The 14,583-nt window shown below is 41.5% G+C and overlaps 1 long non-coding RNA gene across 3 annotated transcripts in view; it reads left to right on the top strand.

Annotated features, from left to right (window-relative positions):
• The first annotated feature begins 2,872 nt into the window (after positions 1–2,872).
• Positions 2,873–14,583, top strand: part of LOC139078574 (uncharacterized) — a 28,844-nt gene continuing 17,133 nt past the window's right edge. Inside the window, exon 1 of one of the 3 annotated variants that reach the window (XR_011531589.1) lies at positions 2,873–3,003. This is a non-coding gene — a long non-coding RNA (uncharacterized lncRNA). Of the gene's footprint in view, positions 3,144–14,583 lie in introns of all 3 variants that reach the window. The other 2 variants (XR_011531590.1, XR_011531588.1) reach the window with 2 other exon arrangements.

The raw sequence follows: 14,583 nt of genomic DNA, 5'->3' as shown, positions 1-14,583 counted from the left end.
GGCACATCAGAAACGATGCATTTCAAACACCCAGCTACTTACCCAAAGAAGACCTGGGCTCCAGTGGAAGCTGGCTCCTCATGTTAAGTGGATCTAAGACTGCTCAGATGTCTGTTTTAATGAATTTAACTCCTTACTGCCCTAAATCTAACTTTTTAGTAACTGGAAACATATGAAAATAGGCAACTTCACTCTATTCAAAGGAAGCCGAAGTCAAAAGCCAAGGTGTATATAATTTGTTTGCATTTGAAAGAATCTTAGTCAAGCAGGAGGTGTTGGTAAATCCTAGGAGTTAAATATGTCTAACTGCAGTAGCTCTATTTTAACATATAGTCTGTTTTACACATAATTTTCCCCTCTAAAAAGAGCTTGGAATGCAATAACAGAAAAATACATATACATTTTCAAAAGTGACCTCATGAAACTTCAATTTATAAAAATACATGAAGTATGAAAAATCTGTTCCTGAATGTTTTGCCTGAATGTAGTGTTTGTGGAGTATTAGTCAGAAAGATAACTTGAGTGTGAATGGCTGTGTCTGATGCTGAATATTCTATGAATTAAATTATTTTAAAATCAACTTTATAAAAGCACATCTTCAGATCAAAAAGAGAAATCTAACTCTGGGTTTATAAGAACAAGTGACAGGCAAGAAATGGGTAAGAAGCTTGGCTCTAAAGTCAGGCTCCCAAAGGAGGGGAAATTGGGATTGAAAGAGTCTGCCTTGAAGGTGGTAGAGCCACAATGCTGAAGGAGCCTGGTTCCTTGAATGAATGCATGGAGCAAAGCCTCCACCAATCCATGTTAAACTGTGACGTGAACAATAAACAAACCTTTATTGTGTTGAGTCCCCTAAAATTTGGTGTTATTTGCAACAGTAGTTTGCCTGAACATCACTCAATTATTACAAACCTTACAGAATTAGCAGGATTAGAGAAGAATCTTGCCTAAGATCAGAAGATCAGGTTCTAGAAAGATGGGTGTCAAACCAATGTTTCCTCTTTTCCTTTGATAAATGATTCATTAATGAATCCTGTTGGTTCTTTAAAATACTAATTCCAAACTAGGGACTTTTGCGTTAAATACTTGTCAAATTTCAAAAGGTGATTTAACACATTATATAAAGAACCTAGGAAATCTAATATTGTGCTTTAATTTAAAAAAAACAAAACTGGGCCAGCCCTGGTGGCGTAGTGGTTAAGTTCAGCATGCTCTGCTTTGGCAGCCCAGGTTCGGTTCCCAGGCCCAGACCTACACCACTTGTCTGTCAGTGGACATGCTGTGGCAGTGGCTCACATACAAAAAGAGGAAGGTTGGTAGCAGATGTTAGCTCAGGGTGAATCTTCTTTAGCAAAAAGAAAAAGAAAAAAACCCTAATTGTGTTTTTTCTCTATTATAATGAATACAGTTGGTACAAAAGGCAAAATTGGGATTTGCAGGCATAGCATTTTGGATCAATTCCATGCAAGAGTTTGGATTTTTGAAGTAATATGGATTAGCTAAAGGTTTAAGTAAATGTAATGTAAAACATGAAGTTTCAGTTGAAATGTATTACAATTGAAGTATTTATAACTAAAAAATCTCACATTTTATGAATTTGTCCTAGTAAAACTCAAGAATAAAACCACTCTATTGTTTTTAACTTAGAATTTTGAATATTCTGGTTCAGGTCTCAAGAGTACAATTTGTTTTAAGGAAACGGACCTACAGATCAGTGTGGTGCTCTGGAAGATCCTTTTTCCTTGAGGAAGATTAGCCCTGAGCTAACTGCTGCCAATCCTCCTCTTTTTGCTGAGGAAGACTGGCCCTGAGCTAACATCCGTGCCCATCTTCCTCTATTTTATACGTGGGACACCTACCACAGCATGGTTTTTGCCAAGCCGGGCCATGTCTGCACCCAGGATTCAAACCAGCGAACCCCAGGCCGCCGAGAAGCAGACGTGCAAACTTAACCGCTGTGCCACCAGACCCGCCCCTGGAAGTTCGTTTTAATGCAGTGGTTTGCAAGTTTCCCCCTGAATTTCAAAAAGCTTACTAGGCCTTATGCTACAGATGAACATGCATGGACTGTGAGTGTGACAGACGTGGGTTCTTTAGCCAACTTGCTCTTTGATATAAAGGCCAGTTACTGGATTGTAATTAGTTTTTGGGTGGTGAACATGATGAAATCTACACAGAATTTGAAATATATTATGATGCACCCCTGAAAGTTATATAATATTATAAACCAATGTTACTGCAATAAAAAAATAAAATAAAAATAAAGGCCAGTTACTTCACCTCAAGTTCTCATCTTTGAAATGGTGTTAGGAATACTTAACTCAAATTTCACTTGTCAGTTATACCTCAATAAAGCTGAGTAAAAAGAAAATTAACTCAAAGGATTGTTTAAAAGTAAGGCTTAAATGACATAATGTTGGTAAAGTCAGCACATTGATGACACATAATAAATGATTCTTCTCACCTTGCCCTGTCCAGCAAAAGTTACAGGTAACATTTACTCATAATACAGATGGCCAAGATAACTTGAGTATTATAATTTATTTTTAATTGCCATTACATCAGTTCACTGAGAGATCATTTCTTTCAGAAATATTAGCCTGCTGATCCACAGTCCTGTTTTGACAGTATATGTCTGTAATTAAAACAAATGAAAAACATAGTTCTTTTCTAAAACTGTATTTCTTTTGGTAACCAAATTGTCTTAAAATCTGGTGCAGAACAATAAAACATCAATAAAAAGGTTCCTTTGGCTAGAGAACCACAGGATTAGTATGTCAGGACGTGTTCTGAGGAATGAACACTAGATGGCAGCCTTTAGACACGATTGTCTGGGTCACTGACAAGAATCTTTCTTACCCAAGGGTTCCCACTTCCCCAGGGACCCTCCCACTTGCCTCCATCAGGACAGCAGTTACTAACCAAGAAACTGAAGCATTGTAGCAGCTTCTGAGGAGAGAAGATTGAATAAAAAGCAGAGAAACAACAACGAAAAACTAAGCTGTAAGCCTCTCCCCTTATTATATTGTACTTTCCTTTTAAAAGTGATTTCATCTTTGCGGTGATGGAGAGGGCAGAGCAGGGGGAGAAGGGAATCTTCCTGAATCAATTCTAAAGACCTTACTATGTTGTTCATCTTAACGGTAAGTTTTTTCAGCTTGTTTTCTTTTTCTTCTTTTTAAAAATCTATTCTCTGCCTATTTTTCTCCCATTCATGCCTTCAAGGAGTATTTATCAAGTATTTACAGTGTACAACTTGATGCATGCATCAGTCTGTCGCTGAGGGTGGAAGATTAGAAAATACTATTTAAATAATTATAAAACAGAAATCCTTTAAACACTATCTGTACATATACCAGTTTTGTAAGCACCCCACAATGGCCCCCCTCGCTCCAGGATCACAACCCTGTCTCTCCCCTCTGGAGAGAAAGTCCACCCTGATTTTCTTAGGAATCACTTTCTTGCTTTCTTGCTTTCCTTTCCTCTTTTTTTCAGAATCATTACCTTAATACGCATGCCTAAACAGTGCAGTTTGGTTGACAGTTAATGAAGATTATGTCTGTAGAGCCATACTCTACATATTTTCTTTGTGTTTTGCTTCTTTCCCTCAACATTGTGATATTTATCTATGTTGCATTCAACTGTAATTTGTTCCTTTTCATTGACATAGAGTTTTCTATTGTATGAATAGAGCTTGCTTTCTCTTCTCATATTCACAGATAATGGGACTGTTTCTGTTTGGGACTATCAGGACCATTCCTGTCCATGTATCCTGGGGCACAGGGCTTATGTATCACTTATGAATCTTGGTAAGATGCAGAATCTGATTCATGTGGTCTGCAGTGGGGCCCATAAATTTACACTTCTAACAAATTGCTGGGAGACACTGATGTTTCTGGTCTGTAGTCCACAGTTGAGGAGCAAGGCTCAGGGCTGGGTCATAGGGTATCTGGATCTTCACTTTTCTAGACAATGTCTAACTGGTTGGAAAGTTGTTGCATCTATCTGCACTCTCCCCAGCAGTGTTTGAGTGTTCCTGTTGCTCATCACTGCTGCCAACACTGCTTATTGTCAGATTCTTACATTTGTCAATCAGAAGAGTGATTTAAATTTGCATTTTTCTGGATATTTCTGAGACTGAAAGGCTTTCTTTTTTTAAAGATTTTATTTTTTTCCTTTTTCTCTCCAAAGACCCCCGGTACATAGTTGTATATTCTTTGTTGTGAGTCCTTCTAGTTGTGGCATGTGGGACGCGGCCTCAGCATGGTTTGATGAGCAGTGCCATGTCTGCGCCCAGGATTTGAACCAATGAAACACTGGGCTGCCTGCAGCGGAGCACGTGAACTTAACCACTTGGCCACGGGGCCAGCCCCTGAAAGGCTTTTTATACGTTTATTATACATTTGGATTTCCTGTTTTTGGAAAATGTTTGAGGTTCTCCCCGCCACCCATTTTGTGTTTTTCTCATTGAAAAAACTGCTGTCCCTTTGACCACTGTTGGGATGAAAAACTCCTCTGCCCTCTTAAGTTCAGGACTTGGGGGCCTGAGAATTGAACTGACAAAAGACCGTTAACAGGAGAAAAAAGACTTATTCATATGCATATAGAGCTAACAAAGGAAGTAGTTAGCTGACCGACCAGTTAAAGTTAGTGACATATACTTAACTTAGTAGGCAAACGGAAGTGGGGAGAAACAGCTTCTATGGGAAGAACAAATAGGTTTCTTTAGGAAAGGCAAAGGGGTTTTCAGAAGAACAAACCAAGAAGACAGTTTGTGATGTTTGTTTATGCTGATGCAAGTGGTCTTTCGTTCTTCATGGCCATGAATCTCCCCCGGCAGGGAGATTTATGGCAGGTTTACTGTTGGTCTCTCTCCTGGGAGTAGACCCGCCCGGAAGAGGGAATTTTTGGCAGCTTCATTTTTCAGAAGTTTCTGCTTTTAGTCGGATAAGGGGAGCCCGGAGAAGGCTTCTTTCTGCACCTGTTGATTCTCAAATGTCTTCAGCTTAAAATAATCCTCAGACCAACTCTGGGGTTCCAAATGGGTCCCTACACCATCATGTAAATTTCCAGGTATTTTTTCTTCTTGAGGTTTCTAACTGATGAAGTATTAAGCTATGTAATTAAGTTAACCATCTGCTTGTTATTGGAGGAATTTAGCTTTATTTTTGGACCTTTTATAATAATAATGCTTTCGAAGGTACTCAATTTTTATTTTATTTATCTTTATTTATTTAATTTATTAAAAAGAAAGAGCCTTTTTGGTGTCCATTTCGATAGAATTAAATACTAGATAGGAAAGCATTCTTAGTTTAGCTGACTTGTTAGAGATGCTTTTCAGCAGTCTAAGGGAGAATGACTCTTTTAAGTATGTTCTGTTTGTTTTGAGATAAATTTTTTATCTTTCTGACAAGAGGACTCTTGGAGTTGGAATAACTTGGTGAAATCAAGGGCAAAACATCAGAACTTTTGCCTTTCCATTTCCCTACAGAATTGTTCTTGTTCTAAGACAAAATGAAACAAAGTCAGGGTAATGGATTCCTTTTTCTCCCCTCATAGTTTTACAGTTGATGAAAATAATAAGAATAATGTTCTCACATATTAAGGTATATGGGGAAGCCCTTCTGGTTTAAATCTAATTTGGCCTAAAACTTGTTTTTCCCCGAGTAGCCTGACTTATGGCCCACCGAACATGTACTGTACATCTGCTTCAAACATTTTCCCAAAGCAAAGAATGCACTCTTTAAAGGCATCAATTTCTCTAACGTCAATACCAGTACTTCTTTGAAGATGAGCTTTTCCTCCCAGAGAACCAAGGTCAAGTTTGATGAGGATTTTAGGCTGGTTAATTTTAAAACTGCAGATGAGAAGCAGGCTCCGAGGAGTGGAATTTGCTCACCCTTTGATGAGACACAGTTGCATTTGTGAAGGAAATCTCCATGCCTCCCTCTCTGCGCCAGGAGGAAGGGGGGAGGGCCTTATCTATGAAAACTCTTAATGCGGAAGGCAAGAACTTAAGTTGTTTACTATCTGGCAACCTCATACCTCATGTAACTGACCCCCCCCCCCCAAATCCTCCTTTGTCTTTAGCTGAAGATAATATTTAAGCAGTGACTTCTGCCATTTACTCAATCCGGTTTGATTCTTATCTAAAAGTTGTGGGACCGCCCAATGGCCGGACCCTACCGGCACTGGTACCATTTTAACTTTTTTTTTGTCTTGTAAAGAGATAACTCACGTACATATGCCTTAAATTTAGCCTTACTCTCCACCCACGTTTGCAGCAGAAGTGGCAGCAGCAACATGCCGGCAGCAGCTCTGCCTGCTCATAGGTCCTGTCCCCATGCCAGCCGTGGCAGCGGCAGCTCCCCATGCCAGCAGCATCTCTGACTGCCCGTGGGCCCTGTCCCCATGCAGCAGCTGACTGCCCATGGGTCCTGTCCCCATGCTATTCTATTCTCTAAATAAAAGAGCACTACTGCCAGATCTTAAGAGTCTAAGAAATCTTTCTTTCGACGACTCGGCTCACCGACCCCGCATCAAAGTTGACCTGTTGTGTATGTGCTAAACTGTGGCAAAACATCTTGTGACTTTGGGGGAAAAAAAATCGTATTCCTGTCATGCTTGATGTATGTTCTTTGTTCTGAAATGGTATATAACCATGCTGTAAACCACACTTACCCAGTGTTTTCTTCCCTGGGGAAGCAAATACTTCCAGGCCAGTCCTCGACATTAGCTCATTAAATATCTCTCTTATCTATTGATTGGTTACTGATTATTTGCATTGACACGGTTCTTTCAGAATTTCTAAAACCCACCAAGGTTTGTTCTCTCTTTCATTTGTGTGCTTCCTTTTGTTAAGTGTTTCCCCTCCTTATTTCCCCATGGCTGACTGAAGCTCAGAGTGAAATATGCTCCATCACAGCAAGTGAATTAACCTTGGCAGAAAAATTTTCTTTCAATTTTCCCGACCACATTGAATATGTTGTCCCTGCTGCAAGTCCTTTTAATAAGAGGCAGAATGTATATTAACAACTAATGAATAGAACAAATCAACAGAAAAACAGGCAAGGATTTGCATTGAGTTCCCAGAAAATATAAGCAGCTTTTAAAAACAAGATGTTCATCTTCCAAGAGAAATGAAAATTAAAGCTATTATGTGATATAATGACAAACTTATAAAATCGTCAAAAAGAGCACGCTAATATTTTATTGAAGGGGCTATGGCTAGATATATATACATTGCTGGTGGAAGTTAAATTAGTACAACCCTTATAGAAAGCAGTTTGGCAGTTATCTACCAAAAGTTCAAATGCACATAACTTTTGATACAGAAACTGCTTTCTAGGAATTTCTACCATCATAAATTTGCACAACTACAAAACAATTATTTCTTTCAATACAGCATTGTTCATAATAGGCAAAAGACTAGAAAGATCCCAAATACCCATCAATAGGGGATTGGTAAAAAATATTATAGTATATCCACGCCATGGAATACTATACAGCTATACAAAAAGAATGATGACACTGTATACTCACATGCATCTCAAAAAATTTTTTTTTTTAAAGATTTTATTTTGCCTTTTTTCTCCACAAAGCCCCCTGGTACATAGTTGTATATTTTTAGTTGTGGGTCCTTCTAGTTGTGGCTTGTGGGACACTGCCTCATCATGGCCTGATAAGTGGTGCCACGTCCATGGGATTCGAACTGGTGAAACCCTGGGCAGCCAAAGTGGAGCATGTGAACTTAACCATGCGGCCACAGGGCTGGCCCCTCAAAAATGTTTTTAAAATCTTTTTTTTTTAATTTTTTTAAATTGCTTTTTCTCCCCAAATCCCCCCAGTACATAGTTGTATATTTTAGTTGTGGGTCCTTCTAGTTGTGGCATGTGGGATGCCACCTCAACATGGCCTGATGAGTGGTGCCATGTCTGCGCCGAGGATCCAAACCAGCAAAACCCTGGGCTGCTGAAGCGAAGCACGCGAACTTAACCACTTGGCCACAGGGCCAGCCCCTCAAAAATGTTTTTAAATGAAAAAAAGCCAGATGCAGGGCCAGGCTGGTGGTGTAGTGGTTAAGTGTGTGTGCTCTGCTTTGGCAGCCTGGGGTTCACAGGTTTGGATCCCGGGCACAGACCTACACCACTCATCAAGCCATGCTGTGGCGGTGACCCACATACAAAATAGAGGAAGACTGGCAAAGATGTTAGCTCAGGGCCAATCTTCCTCACCAAAACAACAACAACAACAACAGCAGCAAAATACAGAACATTGTATATATTAGGTTACTGTTTGTGTAAATATAGAACGTAGGAGAGTAAGTGTATTTGTATTTCCTCTGTTATACACAAACTCCTAACTAGCTGTCTTTAGGATGGGGTGCATTGTGAACTGAGCAAACAAACTGCAAGGATATGAAACAGATTTTTCACTATATACCTTTTACATTTTAATTTTTGAATTATATGGATATATAACCATTCACCAAACTTAAGTTAAAAATAGATTGGATTTTTAAAAATCCCTAAAACTCTTACCCTTAGTAGCAGAAATTTTGAGAGCAATTCCTTAGAATTAAGTTTGCTTAACTATGAAGGAAAACTAGGTGGTCCATTTATAACAACTCCTGATAAGGTGATAAAGTAGGCTGAATGCTTTATTCTATCGTTCAGAGTGAAAAAACACTCTTTGGAATTACAGACCTACAAACAGCATTTGCACAGGGTTACCAACATCTGCACTGGTCAGACCATGTAGTTGACCTTTAAACCTCATATAGAGGAGCCATTCTTTCATTCAATAAAAATGTATTCCACAATATGCTAGACTGGTTCATAAAAGCGTTTTCAACAAGCTAAGCTTAGATAAAAGACAAATAGGCAGCTGTTTTAGGCATTTTTTAAAAGTTTACTTTTTCACGGCATTTGAAAAGATCAAACAGCCCCCATCTCTATTTGCTAAAATAGGAATTTCGCTGTTGCATTTCTGTAGTGGAGACAATTTCACTTTGAAATCGTCTTCTTGCTGCTAACAAAAATATTCTTGTTCTTGTAAGGATCAGGTTTGAATCGTTTGGTTGGGAATGCCAAGTTAGTACAAGGAGAAAAATATGTTCTAAGACAGCAAACCTAATAACCAGAGGAAAATATTTTTGAGGTCTTTTAAGCATGTGTTTCAATAGAGTAGCCATAGAAAATTATGTCAAATATCATGAGAGGTACAGATGAGGGATGCCAGATGGAGTAGTAGGCGTCTAGAGATGGTAGCGGTGGATTCGTCCCACTACAATGGGGTAAGGATGGAAATCAGGGACAGGAAGGCATTTCTTGAATTAGGTAGCTAAAAATCTGAAAAACTGAGGACAATTTATATTTACATACCCATAAAGACCATGGGGCAGGTCCGGTACCGGTGGAAGGTCAGCTTTGAGTTAAGCCTGGGGCGGGGCAGGGATGTAGAGGCTACCGGTCAGAAGTCCAGAGAGAAGCGGTTTAAGGCTCTGAGACCCCTTAGCGGAGGACAGAGAGGCCGTGGTTCTCCTAAGGGTGAGAATACACTCGTGGGACGCAGGCTCCATCCCAGGAAGCCCCAAGGGAGAGAGAAGGCCACGGCACGTGGCCGTCTCACTACCACGCGCGCTCCCCACTCTAGCTCCGGCTCTCCCCAGAGTACCGAACGCAGGACCGAGTCCCCAGGTGCGCCTCCCTGCCTGTAACACCCTTCTTCCCACCCCTGGGGTGGCGATCGCGATAGTCTCAGCAGAGGCGGGCGAAAACCTCTTGTCCCGAATCCCTGACCACCAGTGCCCGGACCACCTTCTCTCCCAGAGCCCAAGAGAAGAGGACAGCTGGGAGTACGTCTCCGGACCCCGGAGGAAAAAATGGTGGAACCGGCTTTTGAAAGAACGCAGGCGGCAGCCGTCTGCTGCGCGTGCGCCAAGCGACAGGGACCTAGGCGGGTGGGGAGCTGGAGCGTGGGTAAAGCCACTCATCCCAGAGGCTGGTACTCTCAAGTGCAAAATCGCGCGCGACGCGGTAGTCACGTGACATCACCCCGTCCCCGCCCACATTGGCGGGGACCATTGGTAGACAGTAGTAGCAATTAGTGAGTCACAGGAGCCACTGACAGGCATCGGGCCCCGGGTCAGGTTCTATTACCTTTAGCGACCCTCCTCTCACATTTTCTCGCTCCCCAGAGATGGGAACGCCCCCCTTCCTCGCAGATGGGAAAGATGTTAGAGCAGGCGGGACGAGGAGGTGCGCAGGGTACCGGGCGAAACTGCAAACGCACTAAGACCGAGGGTATCCACGCGTGTCCCACAATGCAATAGGCTCCGTTGTGGTCCTAGGGGGACTCTGCCGCGTGATGACGTCAGAACACGGCTTCCGGCGGGAGGGGTGGCAGAGGTCCGGCTGCGCCTCGCGTGGTGCCGCCCTTCCCCCCTGGCCCACGGTGACCGTGGCTGGTGCGCGTTTTCCTCTGTTGTGTGGCCCGAGGGCTCTGCAGTCGGCTTCCCGGAATGGCGAAGTCCTGGGGAGGTACTTCGTTGTCCATGTGCAGGAAATAGAAAACCAAAATAGTTTAAAAACAAATTGAGAGTCCAAAGTCTTCTTACAAAGAGGACTCCAGGCCATCCTGGCTTCCTTAGCAAGTTAAACCAAGCATATTATGAGGAAAACATAATTCCCATGTTAATCAAATACTGCCAGAAAAATGGGGTGCAGTAGGGGAGACCAAAACAGGGAACATTTCAACTTTTTATGAGGCTTAGTATAACCCTGCTAGGAAAACCTAACCACGACAGCAAATTGAAGGAAAATGATATGCCAGTTTTGCTCATGCAAAAACCCTAAGCAAAATATTAGCCAAATCTAGTATTTTATAAAAAGAATAATACGTTATGAGCAAGTTAGGTTTAAACATCAGAATTCAAGATATTGGGTGATTAATGGAGAAAATATGATCATGTCAATAAATGAAGAAGAAATGATTAAACACTTATTCATGATAAATGCTCATGGAAAACCAGAAATAGAAGGGAAATTAATCTGATACAGGGTATCTGCAAAAAAAACCATATACACCAAACATCCTACTTCATGGTGAAACGCTGAAAGTTGTTTCTTCCTTACAATGTTCTATTGAGCAGCCTGGGGACGTTGACTCTACAGAGTTTCCCCAAGTCTGGATTTTGCTGATTCCATATACATGGAGCATTTCAACATGTTCCTCTGTCCTATTTCCTGCTAATTGGTGGTTGGATTATTTTCTTTCTTTAAACATAGTAATCATAGTTGTTTTGTAATCTGTATTGTGATAATTCTAACGTCTGAATTATTTTCAGTTTCTTTTCTGCTGCCTGATATTTATGCTGTGTATGGTCCCTGGTGTCTGCTTCCCTTGTGTTCGCTCCTTATCCTTGAAAAACTATTTGTGAGAAAAAGTATTTGTGGTTTCTTCCAAAGAGGATTTTTGTTTGCTCCTGCTAGGTGCCTTGAGGCCTTCTCAGTGTGAGACCTGTTTTCATGGGTTGAGGTTCCTTGTGTCATTGTTAACCCAGGCTACAACTCTGAGCAAGAGCTTTCCCAGTGGCCACATCTACTCAAAGACGGGATTTTTTTTTCCTTTTCTGTTTTTCTCCAATAATAGTCAATGTAAAAGCAACCTTTCCTAAAGTTCTGGGCTACTGGTTCGCTCCAACCCTTAGGATATACCCAACTTAATATGGGCAGAGTCACCTAATAGCATTTTCACCCTGGGTAGCTCTAGAGCTTGGCTGCTCTTTCCATGCCCAGTGAAGCAGCTACTAAAAATAAAGCTCAATGTTCCCTGACTGGAAAATGTCCTCAGGGCCAGAGTAACTTTTTGGCTCCTATGTCCCATTTGCTTTTCTGAATTTCCCCCCTTCTCTTAGCTTTTGGCCTAATAGATCCTTACTATCTTGTCAGCAATTTGATGCTCTGGGGGAGATGTTTTTTATTGTTTATCCAGCATCTTTAGTGGTTATCAGTGAGCATATTGGTCTGAATAACATCATAACTGGAAATAGAAATTTGAGATTTTATTCATTTTCTTCAGTCTCCTTTTTCTTCTTCTCCCCAAAGCCCCCCAGCACACAGTTGTATATTCCAGTTGTGGGTGTCTCTGGTTGTGCTGTGTGGGACGCCGCCTCAGCGTGGCTTGATGAGCAGTGCCATGTCTGTGCCCAGGATCCGAACTGGTGAAACCTTGGGCCACTGAAGCAGTGCACGCAAACTTAAGCACTCAGCCACGGGGCCGGCCCCTTCTGTCTCTTGTATCTCAAGACACCTTGCTGAATGTTCCATTCTTTTTTTTTTTTTAAAGATTTTATTTTTCCTTTTTCACCCCAAAGCCCCCAGTACATAGTTGTATATATATTTTTTTATTTTTTAGTTGTGGGTCCTTCTACTTGTGGCATGTGGGATGCCGCCTTAGCATGGCTCGACGAGCAGTGCCATGTCCGCACCCAGGATCCGAACCTGCAGAACCCTGGGCCCGTGAAGCGTAGCATGTGAACTTAACCACTCGGCCACAGGGCTGGCCCCCTGAATGTTCCATTCTTACATCATACATTTTTTCTTACCTGTGTGCTTTGTAGCACATTGCTCCATCTTCTTTTGGCATTGAATTTTACTAAAGCCAGCCTGATTTCCCCTATCCTTTATGGTTGACATGCTCTTTTTGTATGGATACACCACTTTTTTCAGGGTCAGACTTGGAAGAAATTTACTATGAGTCTCTTAGCTATTGAGTCTCCCTCCTACAAGATAAATAGGTAAAGAACAACCTCCAACTACGAAAGAGAATGCAGGAAATCAGCTAAATTTCTTTCCTAGTTTTATATATTTAGCGTTCACATACATAGATATATGACCGAAGATGCAAATATGGATAATCATGGACATTCATTATTTATTAAGGGCCTACTGTGTGCTATTAGCTGTGCCATGTGCTTGATTTATAGCTTTGAACGTAAGATATAAGTTCTTGATCTCATGGAGCTCACAGTCAACCCAAGGAGCAAGATATTTAAGAATAACCAAACAACTGTTATTTACTTAGAGTTGTGCTAAGTGCAGCCATGACAAAGTACAGGGTGTTATGAAAGCATTAAGACAGACCTAAACTAGTTTGGAAGATTTGGGTAGGTTTCAGGGAATAAGTCACGAATTAATTAGAGACCTGAAGGATAAAGTGGAATTGGTCAGGTGAAAAATTCTGGAGTGAGCCTTGTGGGCAGAAGGGACGTGTATAAAGGTCTTAAGGTTGAACAAAGCTCAGTGACTTACAGGAACTGGTAAAAATCAGTGCTACTGCAGCATTATGAGCAAAACGCAAAGTTGGCAAGATGAGTCTGGAGAGGCAGACAAAGCGCAGGTCATACAGGCTTTGTGGGCGACATTAAAGAATTGTGACTTCATCCTGGTAGTAGGGAGAGGTGTTAGGGGTTTTTTAAGCTCGAGAGAGATTGGATCATATTTTTGTTTTTATAATACAGTATCACTATAGCAGCAAATGAAGGATGGGCATGGGCACAAGTAGAAATGAAGACTCTAGTTAGGAGATGATTGTAGGAGTCCGGCAAAAGATGAAGGCATTTTGAACTATAGGGGTGGTAGTAAAGATCTAAAGAAGTGTTTATGTTCACTAAACATTTAGAAAGTAGGATCCTTGGGGTGTGGGATGGATTAGGTGTGATGAGATGATTGAGACAGCTGTCAAGCTTTTCTGAAGGACTCCAAGATTCCTCTCACTTCTCCCAGAAAAACAAAGCTTTATATTCCATTTCTGGAGTAAGGCTTTACTCTTCAGGAAGTGGTGAACATTGAAAGTTTAGTCAAGATAAAACTTAAAAGAGGGAGAGAGAGAGAAATCCCTGTAAAAGGAGCTAAGTAAAAGCTGTACAGCTATGGGGGCTCTTAGGGAAATCAGAGGAGTTGGAGGGGTTCCAGTTGGGGATGTGCTTTCAGGACTCATTCCTTGGTTATGCTCCCATAACCTTCCCCTGCCCGTCACGAGCCTTGCTCTTCTTGCCCCAGGTGCCATCCTGGTTTCTGAGGTCTAGCCTCTCATGGTCTGCCATCACCACTGTCACCAGCATCCCTTTTGTGACCCAGACTCTCTTGTCTCTTTGGATTGAGCTCTATCTGGTGCCAGTCTCTGTGACCTCCTCTACCCTGATTAGACAAGACTTTGTTTCCTGGTTAATGGCTACCAGTTATTGAGCACCCACTCCATGCCATCCACCTTACTCTGTGTGGAAGCTGCATTATTTCATTTAATCCTACCAACTTTGAGGGAGAAGCATTATCACTTTTTCCAGCTCAAAGATGAGGAAAATGTAGAAACTGCGGGTCAAAGAGTTTAAGTGCCTAGCGCAAGTTCACAATGGCAGATCTGGGATTCCAACACAGGTCCGCCCCACTCCAGAACCCTGGCTTCACTGGGTGTTATCTCTGGTTTAGTCTCTCTGCTTCACCTCAGATTCTTACCTCTGCCTGTATTTACAAGCCCAGTGTAGAAATGTTCCTTGGTTTTCCAATGGTTTCCTTTGTGTAA

This window comes from Equus przewalskii, chromosome 22, assembly GCF_037783145.1.
Source record: "Equus przewalskii isolate Varuska chromosome 22, EquPr2, whole genome shotgun sequence".
In the NCBI taxonomy this organism is placed as follows: domain Eukaryota; kingdom Metazoa; phylum Chordata; class Mammalia; order Perissodactyla; family Equidae; genus Equus; species Equus przewalskii.
The sequence above is the reverse complement of the archived record's forward strand: the minus strand, read 5'-3'. Positions and strand labels throughout refer to the sequence as shown.